Source organism: Eptatretus burgeri, chromosome 17 (genome assembly GCF_056783735.1).
Source record: "Eptatretus burgeri isolate ZD-2024b chromosome 17, Ebu_testis_v1, whole genome shotgun sequence".
Classification (NCBI taxonomy): domain Eukaryota; kingdom Metazoa; phylum Chordata; class Myxini; order Myxiniformes; family Myxinidae; genus Eptatretus; species Eptatretus burgeri.
In genome coordinates this window covers 26417776-26432336 of record NC_140977.1, presented here as the reverse complement: position 1 = coordinate 26432336, position 14561 = coordinate 26417776, and the positions used below count along the sequence as shown (strand labels likewise).

At 38.2% G+C, this 14561-nt stretch overlaps 1 protein-coding gene across 6 annotated transcripts in view; it reads right to left on the bottom strand.

The window, feature by feature from the left end:
- Positions 1–14561, bottom strand: part of LOC147009594 (uncharacterized) — a 71026-nt gene that overhangs the window by 41147 nt on the left and 15318 nt on the right. For 2 of the 6 annotated variants that reach the window (XM_085862398.1, XM_085862397.1), the window contains exon 1: positions 13579–13836. The exons of 3 other annotated variants lie outside the window; for them this stretch is intronic. The gene's annotated coding sequence lies outside the window, so the exon portion shown is untranslated. Of the gene's footprint in view, positions 1–13578; positions 13839–14561 lie in introns of those variants that run through there. One more of the 6 variants, XM_085862403.1, reaches the window with a different exon arrangement.

Genomic DNA, 14561 nt, shown 5'->3' with positions numbered 1-14561 from the left:
CCCACCACCCTACCCATTAAGCCAACACCAGGCATATAGACATTTCCAATGCGGAAAAGGCAATAAAATGGGAATTCCTCTGGATCTTTTTTGCAATCGAGTCGAAAGCAACACAGACTAAACAGGTGTGAAAACAAGTAGCAGTACAAAGTACACCACCTCTATGTCAAATAAATAAATAACAAATCCTCCAGCGCACGACATCGTCGGGGCACCTTCGGCACGCGGAGATGCCACTTTGCAGCACATGGAGTCGGAATTGAGAGGGAGCGGTGTACAATAATTGATTGATTAATTAATTAAATAATTAAAATAAATAAATAATAATCGTCAAATAATTAATTTCTTAATCAATTGGCTAAAAGCATACCTTACCCACCACTGTTTCATCTGAATCTGTAACTTTTTGGAAATTAAGTAATTAATCGAAAAATTAAATAATTAATTGATTAATCAAAAAAAATCAAAAAACCCTTTACAGCCAAATCACTTGTTCACTGTTGTTTCCAAATATCTGCTTCCTAGCTCAAAAGGTGCCTGAGATATTGCCAAGATGAGAAATAAAACAAATAAGTAATTAATAAATCAATAACAATTAAGTAACTAATCAATGAATTGATTAATCAAAAAAAAAAAATATATATATATATACATATATATATATATATATATATATATATATATATATATATATATATATATATATATATATATATATATATATATATATATATATACAGTCAAAGCTCGCATTATGCCACCCGTCGGGACCGAGCAAAAGTGGCATAGTAGCGAGAGTGGCATAGTAACGAGATTTTGTAAAAACGGCCTTATTTTCTCAAGTTACCCATCTGTAGTTAATCTTTAGACAAAATTTATTCCAGCAAGTAACAGGCACGACTGTTGTATAAGCTAAGCGAACGGAGAACATACACACACTAACAGAGTTCACACACTAACATATGGCATGGCGAGAAATTCATGACACACAAAGCTTTCAAGAATTGTCAGCTGGCGCATCTTCTTTCGGCGGATCTCGTGCATCTCGTTGTCTAGCCGATTGCACGCTTGCATCACACCGGGCTTCCCGCTTCTCTGCTGCATGAACTTCCGGATGGTGCTACAAGCGCGCTGGGCTTCCTCGAACGGAACGATTTCCTCCTCGACAGTTACCTCGTCATCTTCGCTTTCCACCGGCTCCTCACTGCACAGAATCTCCTCCGCAATCTCCTCCAGCGTGAAATACCCGCCAGTCGCGAGGCGCTCGTCGGCTTCGAGAAAGTCAGACAGCTCGATCTCCTCGTTCTCGTGCATCTTTTCCTCGGCAGGCAGAGCTTCCCAGATGTCGGGCAGCTCCGCATCCTGTGGCTCAGTTTGGATCTCCTCTTCGATGAACTTGGCCTTCGCGAAACAGTTCCTGATCGTCGACTTGCCGACCTGCTCCCAAGCACGCCGGGCGACGTGTAGAGCGTCGAGCAACGTGAACTTGAACTCCTTTCTCTCGTCTATGGCCTCAAGCCGGCGGCATAGCAGGAGCTTCTTGTAGTGGCGCTTGAGGTTCTCTATGATTCCCTGATCCATTGGTTGCGAATTGGCTGTCGTGTTGGGTGGGAAGAAGACCAGTTGGATGTTGTTCAGCTCGAGCTCGGGAGGTGGCCAGAGAAGTTATCGAGACAGACCAGCACTCTGCGTCCCTGCTGGCCGAGTCGTCCGTCCCACGCACGCAACATCTCCTCGAAAAGCTCCGCCGTCATCCACGCCTTCGAGTTCGCCTTGTACTTGACCGGGATCTCTTTGTTCTTGAAGGCACGGGGTTTCTTGGAATTGCCAATCACCAGAAGAGGGAACTTCTCGCTGCCGCTCATGTTTGCCCCAACCAGAAGAGTGATCCTTTGCCTGCTTTTCTTTCCACCAGTACACCGCTCTCCCCTGAAAGCCATGGTCTTGTTTGGAAGCAGCTGCCAGAAGAGTCCAGTCTCTGGCAGGTTGAAGACGTCGTCTGCGGAGAACTGCCTGAGTAAGGGCCGGAGAACCTGTTGTTGCCACTCAAGAAGGGATTGCGAATCCACCGCTCCAGCTTCACCCTGCACTGTCTTGAACGTGATGCCGTGGCGCTTCTTGAAATTGCCCAACCAACCGTCGCTCGGCATGAAGTCTGGGATGTGCATCAGCTCGGCCAGTTTCATCGCCTTCTCCTTGATCAGATCGCCGCTGACAGGCACATTCTGTCCTCTTGATTGCTTCAGCCACATGAGCACTCCCTCATCAAGCTTCGGGTCGTGAGCCTGCGTCAACTTCATGCGCTTCGATGGAAATCCAGCTTTGATTGCAGCCTCGATTGCATCCTTCTTGGTGAGAATGCCCTTCATGGTGGTTCTCTTAACTTCGACGCCCCATTTCTTACTAATCTCCCTGGCCAACTTGGACTGATTCGGCTCCTTCTTCGCGGCATCGATGATCTCCTTCTTCTCCTTCAGCGTAAAGTCGGTTCGCTTGCGTTTCTGAGCTGACATTATGGGCTGAATGTGAAAAAAAATGATGTCACTGTTGTACATGTGCCTGCGGTGTCTGTGTGTGTGCTCGCGCTTTTTTGTGTCTCGTTGTGCGTGTTGTGATTGGCTTGTTGTGGCTGGCATCGGGGAGAAGAATCGCGTGTTTTGACACAGTCTGACTATGCGCGTACGTATTGAGTTATGTTGTGCGCAGCTGGAGTGTAGTTCGTCGCTTCGCCTTTGGACGTGAGTGTGATAATCGAGCACTGCGCAATACAGACTTTTTCACGACTCGTGCCTTTTAACAGTCACACAGTAGTGGCATGGTAGCGAGAGTAGGGGGTGGCATAGTAAATTTATTTTGTATTGAATTTTGTCGGGACCGAGCAAAAGTGGTATAATAGCGAGAGTGGCATAGAAGCGAGGTGGCATAGTAACGAGCTTTGACTGTATATATATATATATATATATATATACATATAAAGTTTTACAACCTCTCATTTTTTAGTTTCTCAACTCTGAATATTATGGTGGAACAGTTAACATGAATGAAAGGGAGATAACCAGGAGTAAAGTACTGACAACTCTGGGTTTCTACTTGTTCAGCTTTGACAACACTTGTTTTTTCATTGCGCGGCTAAACTTTATACCATATAAATTATGTGACACCCCTGGTTATTTGTTAAAGTAATATTGTGAGAGGAAACCTCATGTTGCCAACTATTGGCAGGTGCAATAACCCTGAGATTTATAAAAAGTGACATCTATGGTTTTCCCCTTGTGGTCTTCATATATATATATATATATATATATATATATATATATATATATATATATATATATATATATATATATATATATATATATATATATATATATATATATATATATATCGTTTTTGCAAAGCATATCTTCACTTTTGACCCCAAATTTCAGCTTCTGAGATATCACCCAAACAAACAAACAAACAAACGGAGTAAAAACTGAGTACTCCCTTTCTTCGTGCCCGGCGATGACGTTATACATTGCCTGGATTTGGAATTGGGATGGAGCGGTGTACAATAACACTGAGTCCTCTTACTCATGAGTCATGACACAATTGGGGGTTCTGAGGCGTCACTCGTAATAACCTCTGTCACCACCACCGGGAGCAGCGCTACACGGTATACATTTATGAAGATAATTTGCATCGCACCACCTTCAGAATTTCTGGTGAGGAGGCAAAATCAAGTCATTACAACCTTTGCCATATGATTTGAAGTCCCCTTGGCAAGTTTAATTGATTGAGATGTGTGTAAGTAACGACTGACTACTTTGACGTCAGAATACATATATTTGTGTGATGACAGGTTGACAGGGGCACCAATGGGCCATTATTGTGTTTTGCACAGGGCCCCCAAATGACGAATGCCACTTCTGGTAAGCTGAAGTGCCTGAAGGAGGTCTATTTTTGTATACAATGTCGAGATACACACACTCGCCTCTTATCTGTCTATCCTGGGTTCGAATCCCCACCCAGCTATAAACTGTCATCCTGGTGTTTCACAAGCAGGGTGATTCATAAATGTGTGTATCGTCCCTCGGATGGACGTTAAACTGGGCGTCTCATGGACATTAAAGATCCTACGGTGTTTTTTTTTGCAAAAAGGAGGCAAGTTATATTGCCGGCACTGCGACAAATTACAAATTCCTACCTTAACCTACAGGAGGCACTGCATCAGTAGCACAGCCATACTCCCAGCAATGATGCAAACGAAAAGCCACAGTCTGCACATGAAATGAATGAATGAATGAATGATTGAAGGTACCATGCTGGTCCATCGGAAGTAATTTGTAATTATTGTTGTATATTTCTCTGTCATTTCGTTTATGTTTTTGAATGCCTTGACTAAACCACTTTGTGTACATTCGAGATGGTGTTACTTTTTCCTTCTTTCCTGAAATTAAACTCTAAGCTAAAATATTGTGGAGGGAGGTAAGAAAACCGGTTTGTGCTTGTCCTAATGTTTGGCTGTTTGAGCTCATATTTAAAAGAGCTCTGTAACTCGGAACAGTATATTATGTAACAAAATGGTGGAGGGAAAAGAGGGGGGGTGGGGGGGTGGTTGGTATGGGGGAGATCCCAATCATAGTTTTGTGTGGTGTTACAATATGGACAGAATTTGTGTGGTGTTTGTGTCCTGGTGTGTTAATTCATGAAACATAATGAGGACTGCCACTTTATAACTGTTGGCAGTGATGACCGGGTACCAAGACGTCCTGCTTTGATGCAACCCCACTTTGATTGGACACCTGACCCTGACCCATGATATTTTTAATCATTATTCAATTGAACTTCGAATGGGATTAAAATATATTCAATTCAAATCCAATATGTCTGCCAAACCATGTGACTATGACGTCATATGTGACAACCCTTTGTTCCACATGGCTAGGCGGTCATACGTGTAAACTTTACACGTTTTAGACTGTAAAGTCTTGCCTTGATCTGTTCAGCCACTTAAAAGAAGAAGATTTTTGAAGGTTAAAAAAAATAATTAAAAAAATATGGCTGCCAAATCATGCCTGAAGACGTCATCTTATTTTTTTTTCTGTAGACCATTTTAACCCGAGATGGATCTCAAAAATTTTCATACCGATCAGATGTAGTGTTTTACATAAGCAATTATGATGTCATAAAAAAATCACATTCCCGATAAGGAGTACTTGCCCCGTGCCAAGTTTCAATTTTTTCCTTGGTGCGGTTTCAGAGATACAGAGGTCCAATTTTTTTGTTTTTTCCAACATGGCTGCCACACCACGTGACCTATGATATCATAATTATCATTAAAAACATTCCACAGTTTATTGTGTATGCTCAACACTGAAAATTTCGTCTCAATCCAACAAATGGTTGTGAAGAAAAACACTAAAGTTCTGTGCGGACAAACAAACAGAGCCAAATGCAATACCCTCTTCTTCGGCGAGGGTAAAAAAAAATGTGTCGTCATCCTTAATTAGTTGGAGGTATACTTTTGAAACATTTAAATATCTTGGGGGGTACTCATTTTCGATAAGTTCCAATTTCTGCACGAATAAGGGTGTTAGCGATATATAATAACCATTTCGATTTTTTTTTCTCATCAACTGCATCCTCACAGACAGTCAGACCCACTATTAATAAAAAATATTTTGTCATCATACTGTGTTTATAAAAAGCTGATGACTATATATTATTTAATTACATTCCCAGCCTGGTGTTAGCTTCGTGGTTAGCGTGGCTCGCTTAGGATCTTTGCGTCCTGAGTTTGAGCCCCATTGGCACTGAATAAACTAACACCAGGTGGGGTTGACTCGGCCTGTGATCCTTCTAAGGTCTGCAAAATGAGTACCAATGTACTGGTAGAGAGGCACAGCATCAGCAGCACAGCCACACTTCCAAGAAATGACGCCATATACAAGAACTAGAGGGGGAGCACTCGGTAGAGTGCAAAACCTCTGCCGCCAATACTGCTGGGTCACTTAAGTGAACCTGATATCCTATTCATTGTAGGTCAAAACAGATAAGACTCTACTGAACCACGATTGAATAAACTAAACTAGATTGACGCGCATGTAGAAATGCCAAAAAAAAATCGAAATTTTTTTTGAAAAAAAAAGCTGCAAAATGTTTTTTTTTTCCTCCAACAATTTTTTTTTGGGGGGGGGGGTTGGAAATCACTTAAAACATGTAGAAAGGCAAAAAAAATTCAAATAATTTTTTCAAAATGGCCGCCATTGCGGCCATATTGGACTTTTGACCAACTCCAAAATCTAATGGCATAATCCTTGGACCATACCTAATTCCCCCACCAAGTTTTGACGAAATCCGTCCAGGAGTTTTTCCGTAATACTGTTCACAAACAAACAAACAAGCAGTCATAGACTGGTACTTACGAAATCGTCAACTTGACCTCTGACCTTGTCTAATAAAAGCTGTCTCTTGAGAAGGTAGCGACACAAACCAGAAGTTTCTATGATGATTCTGTACCAAACCATCAAAAATCGAATGTTTTGGATGTTTGACCTCACTGTGACCTTGACCTTTGACCGATTTTGACCAAAATCTAATCAGTGCGAGCCACCACCCTCCTGAATCACGTGGTGTAATTTGACATTGGAAGCTTCTTCCGTTCTCGAGTTATCTGTACCAAACCATCAAAAATCAAATATTTGACCTCACCGTGACCTTGACCTTTGACCGATTTTGACCAAAATCTAATCAGTGCTAGCCACCACCCTCCTGAATCACGTGGTGTAATTTGACATTGGAAGCTTCTTCCGTTCTCGAGTTATCTGTACCAAACCATCAAAAATCAAATATTTGACCTCACCGTGACCTTGACCTTTGACTGATTTTGACCAAAATCTAATCAGCACTAGCCATCACCCTCCTGAATCACGTGGTGTAATTTGACATTGGTAGCTTCTTCTGTTCTCGAGTTATCGTGCCTACAAACAAACAAACAAACAAACAAGCAGTCATAGACTGGTACTTACGAAATCGTCAACTTGACCTCTGACCTTGTCTAATAAAAGCTGTCTCGAGAGAAGGTAGCAACGCACACCAGAAGTTTCTACGATGATTCTGTACCAAACCATCAAAAATCGAATGTTTTGGATGTTTGACCTCACTGTGACCTTGACCTTTGACCGATTTTGACCAAAATCTAATCAGCGCTAGCCATCACCCCCCTGAATCACGTGGTGTAATGTGACATTGGTAGCTTCTTCCGTTCTCGAGTTATCTGTACCAAACCATCAAAAATCGAATATTTGACCTCACTGTGACCTTGACCTTTGACCGATTTTGACCAAAATCTAATCAGCACTAGCCATCACCCTCCTGAATCACGTGGTGTAATTTTACATTGGTAGCTTCTTCCGTTCTCGAGTTATCGTGCCTACAAACAAACAAACAAACAAACAAACAAACAGAAACGGAAGGCATCAATATACTTACGAAATCTTTAGATTTCGTAAGTAACAAACAGACGGGTGAAAACTAACCTCCGTCCACCTTCGATGGTGGAGGTTAATTACATTCATAAAATGAACGGGTTTTCATTTATTTGCAACACGTTTGATTTTCCTCCATAAATAAATAAACATGCCTATAAAATTCTAAAATTACATTTACCTCACATTATAAATTTATATTTACCTCACATTCTAAATTTATATTTACATCATACCGAGTTATTTACCCGACATTTATTTTTGGACCTGAACCGTTATTTATTTCAAGTGGGTTATTTACTCACACACCATTTACTTCAAGTGGGTTATTTACACACACCCCATTTACTTCAAGTGGGTTATTTACACACAGTGGGAAGTAGGTTATTTACACACACACCATTTACTTCAAGTGGGTTATTTACACACAGTGGGAAGTAGGTTATTTACACACACACCATTTACTTCAAGTGGGTTATTTACACACAACCCATTTACTTCAAGTGGGTTATTTACACACAACCCATTTACTTCAAGTGGGTTATTTACACACACACCATTTACTTCAAGTGGGTTATTTACACACACACAATTTACTTCAAGTGGGTTATTTACACACCCCATTTACTTCAAATGGGTTATTTACAAACACCATTTACTTCAAATGGGATATTTACAAACACCATTTACTTCAAATGAGTTATTTACACACCATTTACTTCAAGTAGGTTATTTACATACACCATTTACTTCAAAATGGGTTATTTACACACAGTGGGAAGTTGGTTATTTACACACACACCATTTACTTCAAGTGGGTTATTTACACACAGTGGGAAGTAGGTTATTTACACACACACACATAATTTACTTCAAGTGGGTTATTTACACACAATGTACTTCAAGTGGGTTATTTACAAACACCATTTACTTCAAATGAGTTATTTACACACCATTTACTTCAAAATGGGTTATTTACACACACCATTAACTTCAAATGGGATATTTACACACCATTTACTTCAAGTGGGTTATTTACACACACCATTTACTTCAAGTAGGTTACTTACACACCATTTACTTCAAAATGGGTTATTTACACACACCATTTACTTCAAAATGGGATACTTACACACCATTTACTTCAAGTGGGTTATTTACACACACCATTTACTTCAAGTAGGTTACTTACACACACCATTTACTTCAAAATGGGTTATTTACACACACCATTTACTTCAAAATGGGTTATTTACACACACGATTTACTTCAAGTGGGTTATTTACACACCATTAACTTCAAGTGGGTTATTTACACACACCATTTACTTCAAGTAGGTTATTTACACACACCATTTACTTCAAGTAGGTTATTTACACACCATTTACTTCAAGTAGGTTTTTTACACACCATTTACTTCAAGTAGGTTATTTACACACGATTTACTTCAAGTGAGTTTTTTACACACGATTTACTTCAAGTGAGTTTTTTACACACGATTTACTTCAAGTGGGTTATTTACACACACCATTTACTTCAAGTAGGTTATTTACACACGATTTACTTCAAGTGGGTTGTTTACACACGATTTACTTCAAGTGGGTTATTTACACACGATTTACTTCAAGTGGGTTATTTACACACGATTTACTTCAAGTGGGTTATTTACACACGATTTACTTCAAGTGGGTTATTTACACACGATTTACTTCAAGTGAGTTTTTTTACACACGATTTACTTCAAGTGGGTTATTTACACACGATTTACTTCAAGTGGGTTATTTACACACGATTTACTTCAAGTGGGTTATTTACACACCCCATTTACTTCAAATGGGTTATTTACAAACACCATTTACTTCAAATGAGTTATTTACACACCATTTACTTCAAGTAGGTTATTGACATACACCATTTACTTCAAAATGGGTTATTTACACACACCATTAACTTCAAATGGGATATTTACACACCATTTACTTCAAGTGGGTTATTTACACACACCATTTACTTCAAGTAGGTTATTTACACACACCATTTACTTCAAAATGGGTTATTTACACACACCATTTACTTCAAAATGGGTTATTTACACACACCATTTACTTCAAATGGGATATTTACACACCATTTACTTCAAGTGGGTTATTTACACACACCATTTACTTCAAGTAGGTTATTTCCACACCATTTACTTCAAGTGGGTTATTTACACACACCATTTACTTCAAAATGGGATACTTACACACCATTTACTTCAAGTGGGTTATTTACACACGATTTACTTCAAGTGAGCTTTTAACACACGATTTACTTCAAGTGGGTTATTTACACACGATTTACTTCAAGTGAGTTTTTTTACACACACCATTTACTTCAAGTAGGTTATTTACACACGATTTACTTCAAGTGGGTTATTTACACACGATTTACTTCAAGTGGGTTATTTACACACACCATTTACTTCAAGTAGGTTATTTACACACGATTTACTTCAAGTGGGTTAATTACACACGATTTACTTCAAGTGAGTTTTTTACACACGATTTACTTCAATGGGTTATTTACACACGATTTACTTCAAGTGGGTTAATTACACACGATTTACTTCAAGTGAGTTTTTTACACACGATTTACTTCAATGGGTTATTTACACACGATTTACTTCAAGTGGGTTATTTACACACCATTTACTTCAAAATGGGATACTTACACACCATTTACTTCAAGTGGGTTATTTACACACGATTTACTTCAAGTGAGCTTTTAACACACGATTTACTTCAAGTGGGTTATTTACACACGATTTACTTCAAGTGGGTTATTTACACACGATTTACTTCAAGTAGGTTATTTACACACGATTTACTTCAAGTAGGTTATTTACACACGATTTACTTCAAGTGGGTTATTTACACACCATTTACTTCAAGTGAGTTTTTTACACACGATTTACTTCAAGTGGGTTATTTACACACGATTTACTTCAAGTGGGTTATTTACACACCATTTACTTCAAGTGGGTTATTTACACACCATTTACTTCAAGTGAGCTTTTTCCACACGATTTACTTCAAGTGGGTTATTTACATACACCATTTACTTCAAGTAGGTTATTTACACACGATTTACTTCAAGTGAGTTTTTTTACACACGATTTACTTCAAGTGGGTTATTTACACACGATTTACTTCAAGTGGGTTATTTACACACGATTTACTTCAAGTAGGTTATTTACACACCATTTACTTCAAGTAGGTTATTTACACACGATTTACTTCAAGTGGGTTATTTACACACGATTTACTTCAAGTAGGTTATTTACACACCATTTACTTCAAGTAGGTTATTTACACACGATTTACTTCAAGTGGGTTATTTACACACGATTTACTTCAAGTGAGTTTTTTACACACGATTTACTTCAAGTGGGTTATTTACACACGATTTACTTCAAGTGGGTTATTTACACACCATTTACTTCAAGTGGGTTATTTACAAACGATTTACTTCAAGTGAGCTTTTTCCACACGATTTACTTCAAGTGGGTTATTTACACACGATTTACTTCAAGTGGGTTATTTACATACACCATTTACTTCAAGTAGGTTATTTACACACGATTTACTTCAAGTGAGTTTTTTACACACGATTTACTTCAAGTGGGTTATTTACACACGATTTACTTCAAGTGGGTTATTTACACACGATTTACTTCAAGTAGGTTATTTACACACCATTTACTTCAAGTAGGTTATTTACACACCATTTACTTCAAGTAGGTTATTTACACACGATTTACTTCAAGTGGGTTATTTACACACGATTTACTTCAAGTAGGTTATTTACACACCATTTACTTCAAGTAGGTTATTTACACACGATTTACTTCAAGTGGGTTATTTACACACGATTTACTTCAAGTGAGTTTTTTACACACGATTTACTTCAAGTGGGTTATTTACACACGATTTACTTCAAGTGGGTTATTTACACACCATTTACTTCAAGTGGGTTATTTACACACGATTTACTTCAAGTGAGCTTTTTACACACGATTTACTTCAAGTGGGTTATTTACACACGATTTACTTCAAGTGAGTTTTTTTACACACACCATTTACTTCAAGTAGGTTATTTACACACACCATTTACTTCAAGTAGGTTATTTACACACGATTTACTTCAAGTGGGTTATTTACACACGATTTACTTCAAGTGAGTTTTTTTTACACACGATTTACTTCAAGTGGGTTATTTACACACGATTTACTTCAAGTGGGTTATTTACACACGATTTACTTCAAGTGGGTTATTTACACACGATTTACTTCAAGTAGGTTATTTACACACCATTTACTTCAAGTAGGTTATTTACACACGATTTACTTCAAGTGGGTTATTTACACGCGATTTACTTCAAGTGAGTTTTTTACACACGATTTACTTCAAGTGGGTTATTTACACACGATTTACTTCAAGTAGGTTATTTACACACCATTTACTTCAAGTAGGTTATTTACACACGATTTACTTCAAGTGGGTTATTTACACACAATTTACTTCAAGTGAGTTTTTTTACACACGATTTACTTCAAGTAGGTTATTTACACACGATTTACTTCAAGTGCGTTATTTACACACGATTTACTTCAAGTAGGTTATTTACACACCATTTACTTCAAGTAGGTTATTTACACACGATTTAATTCAAGTGAGTTTTTACACACGATTTACTTCAAGTGGGTTATTTACACACGATTTACTTTAAGTGGGTTATTTACACACGATTTACTTCAAGTGAGCTTTTTATACACGATTTACTTCAAGTGGGTTATTTACACACCATTTACTTCAAGTGGGTTATTTACACACGATTTACTTCAAGTGAGCTTTTTACACACGATTTACTTCAAGTGGGTTATTTACACACCATTTACTTCAAGTGGGTTATTTACACACCATTTACTTCAAGTGGGTTATTTACACACGATTTACTTCAAGTGAGCTTTTTACACACCGATTTACTTCAAGTGGGTTATTTACACACGATTTACTTCAAGTGAGTATTTTTACACACACCATTTACTTCAAGTAGGTTATTTACACACGATTTACTTCAAGTGGGTTATTTACACACGATTTACTTCAAGTGGGTTATTTACACACACCATTTACTTCAAGTAGGTTATTTACACACGATTTACTTCAAGTAGGTTATTTACACACGATTTACTTCAAGTAGGTTATTTACACACCATTTACTTCAAGTAGGTTATTTACACACGATTTACTTCAAGTGGGTTATTTACACACGATTTACTTCAAGTGAGTTATTTACACACGATTTACTTCAAGTGAGTTTTTTTTACACACACCATTTACTTCAAGTAGGTTATTTACACACGATTTACTTCAAGTGGGTTATTTACACACGATTTACTTCAAGTGGGTTATTTACACACACCATTTACTTCAAGTAGGTTATTTACACACACCATTTACTTCAAGTAGGTTATTTACACACGATTTACTTCAAGTAGGTTATTTACACACGATTTACTTCAAGTAGGTTATTTACACACCATTTACTTCAAGTAGGTTATTTACACACGATTTAGTTCAAGTGAGTTATTTACACACGATTTACTTCAAGTAGGTTATTTACACACCATTTACTTCAAGTAGGTTATTTACACACGATTTAGTTCAAGTGAGTTATTTACACACGATTTACTTCAAGTGAGTTTTTTACACACGATTTACTTCAAGTGGGTTATTTACACGCACCATTTACTTCAAGTAGGTTATTTACACACACCATTTACTTCAAGTAGGTTATTTACACACGATTTACTTCAAGTGAGTTTTTTACACACGATTTACTTCAAGTGGGTTATTTACATACACCATTTACTTCAAGTGAGTTTTTTACACACGATTTACTTCAAGTAGGTTATTTACATACACCATTTACTTCAAGTGGGGGTTTTTTTTTTTTTACACACATCGTTTACTTCAAGTGGGTTATTTACACATCATTTCCTCCAAGTGGGTTATTTACACGCAGGTTCTGAATTGTTCACAATCGCCAAATGCAGTCCCTACCTCAGGACTGGCGGACTCTCAGGTGGTGAGGCGACTCGAACTCAAGACTTTGAATTTCTCCAACGATGCGGCTCCGTCGGGAGAAGCTCGATTAAATCAGTTATCGATAAATCCTTCGTGACACGAATTATCAGGAATTTATATAATTACAATAAACATGTATTCGGTTTGGCTCCGCCCCTCCCGAAAGCGCGCGTCGTGCAACGCGTTGGACGTCCGTAGGACGAGGGTGAGGGGAGGTGGAGGGCGCGGGATGAGAAGAACTCCAGAATAAATTAATAAAACAATTAAAACCTGCTTGGTAATCGAACACCGATCCTGTACTGCTCAATTATGAGGTAACATCGTATATTTAACGGAATCATGACGTCAACTTGTTCCATTCATGAAAAAATGACCATTTTCGTTATGTCAATGTTCTGGTTAACCGTGTGAAGAGCGACGGATCGGTCGGTGCAGAATCATTGACACAGTGACCAATCTGAACAAACACTTGATTTTTTTACCCTGTTCACAGAAGTGGCTGGACCGAAGTTATATTCGTTGCTAAATTGTGGATTAATTAATTCATTCTCAGGAAAAGAAAAAGGAGGGAAAATGCAAAATGATATTGGCAGCACACGTGACGTAAGGAAAACCATTCTGGTGAGAGATTCTTCTTCACTGGAAGACATTGATTGGAGTCATATCACACGTGACGTAAAGAAAACCATGCTGGTGAGAGATTCTTCTTCACTGGAAGACATTGATTACAGCGTCCTATCACACGTGACGTAAGGAAAACCATTCTGGTGAGAGATTCTTCTTCACTGGAAGACATTGATTACAGAGTCATATCACACGTGACGTAAGGAAAACCATGCTGGTGAGAGATTCTTCTTCACTGGAAGACATTGATTAGAGTCATATCACACGTGACGTAAAGAAAACCATACTGGTGAGAGATTCTTCTTCACTGGAAGACATTGATTACAGCGTCCTAT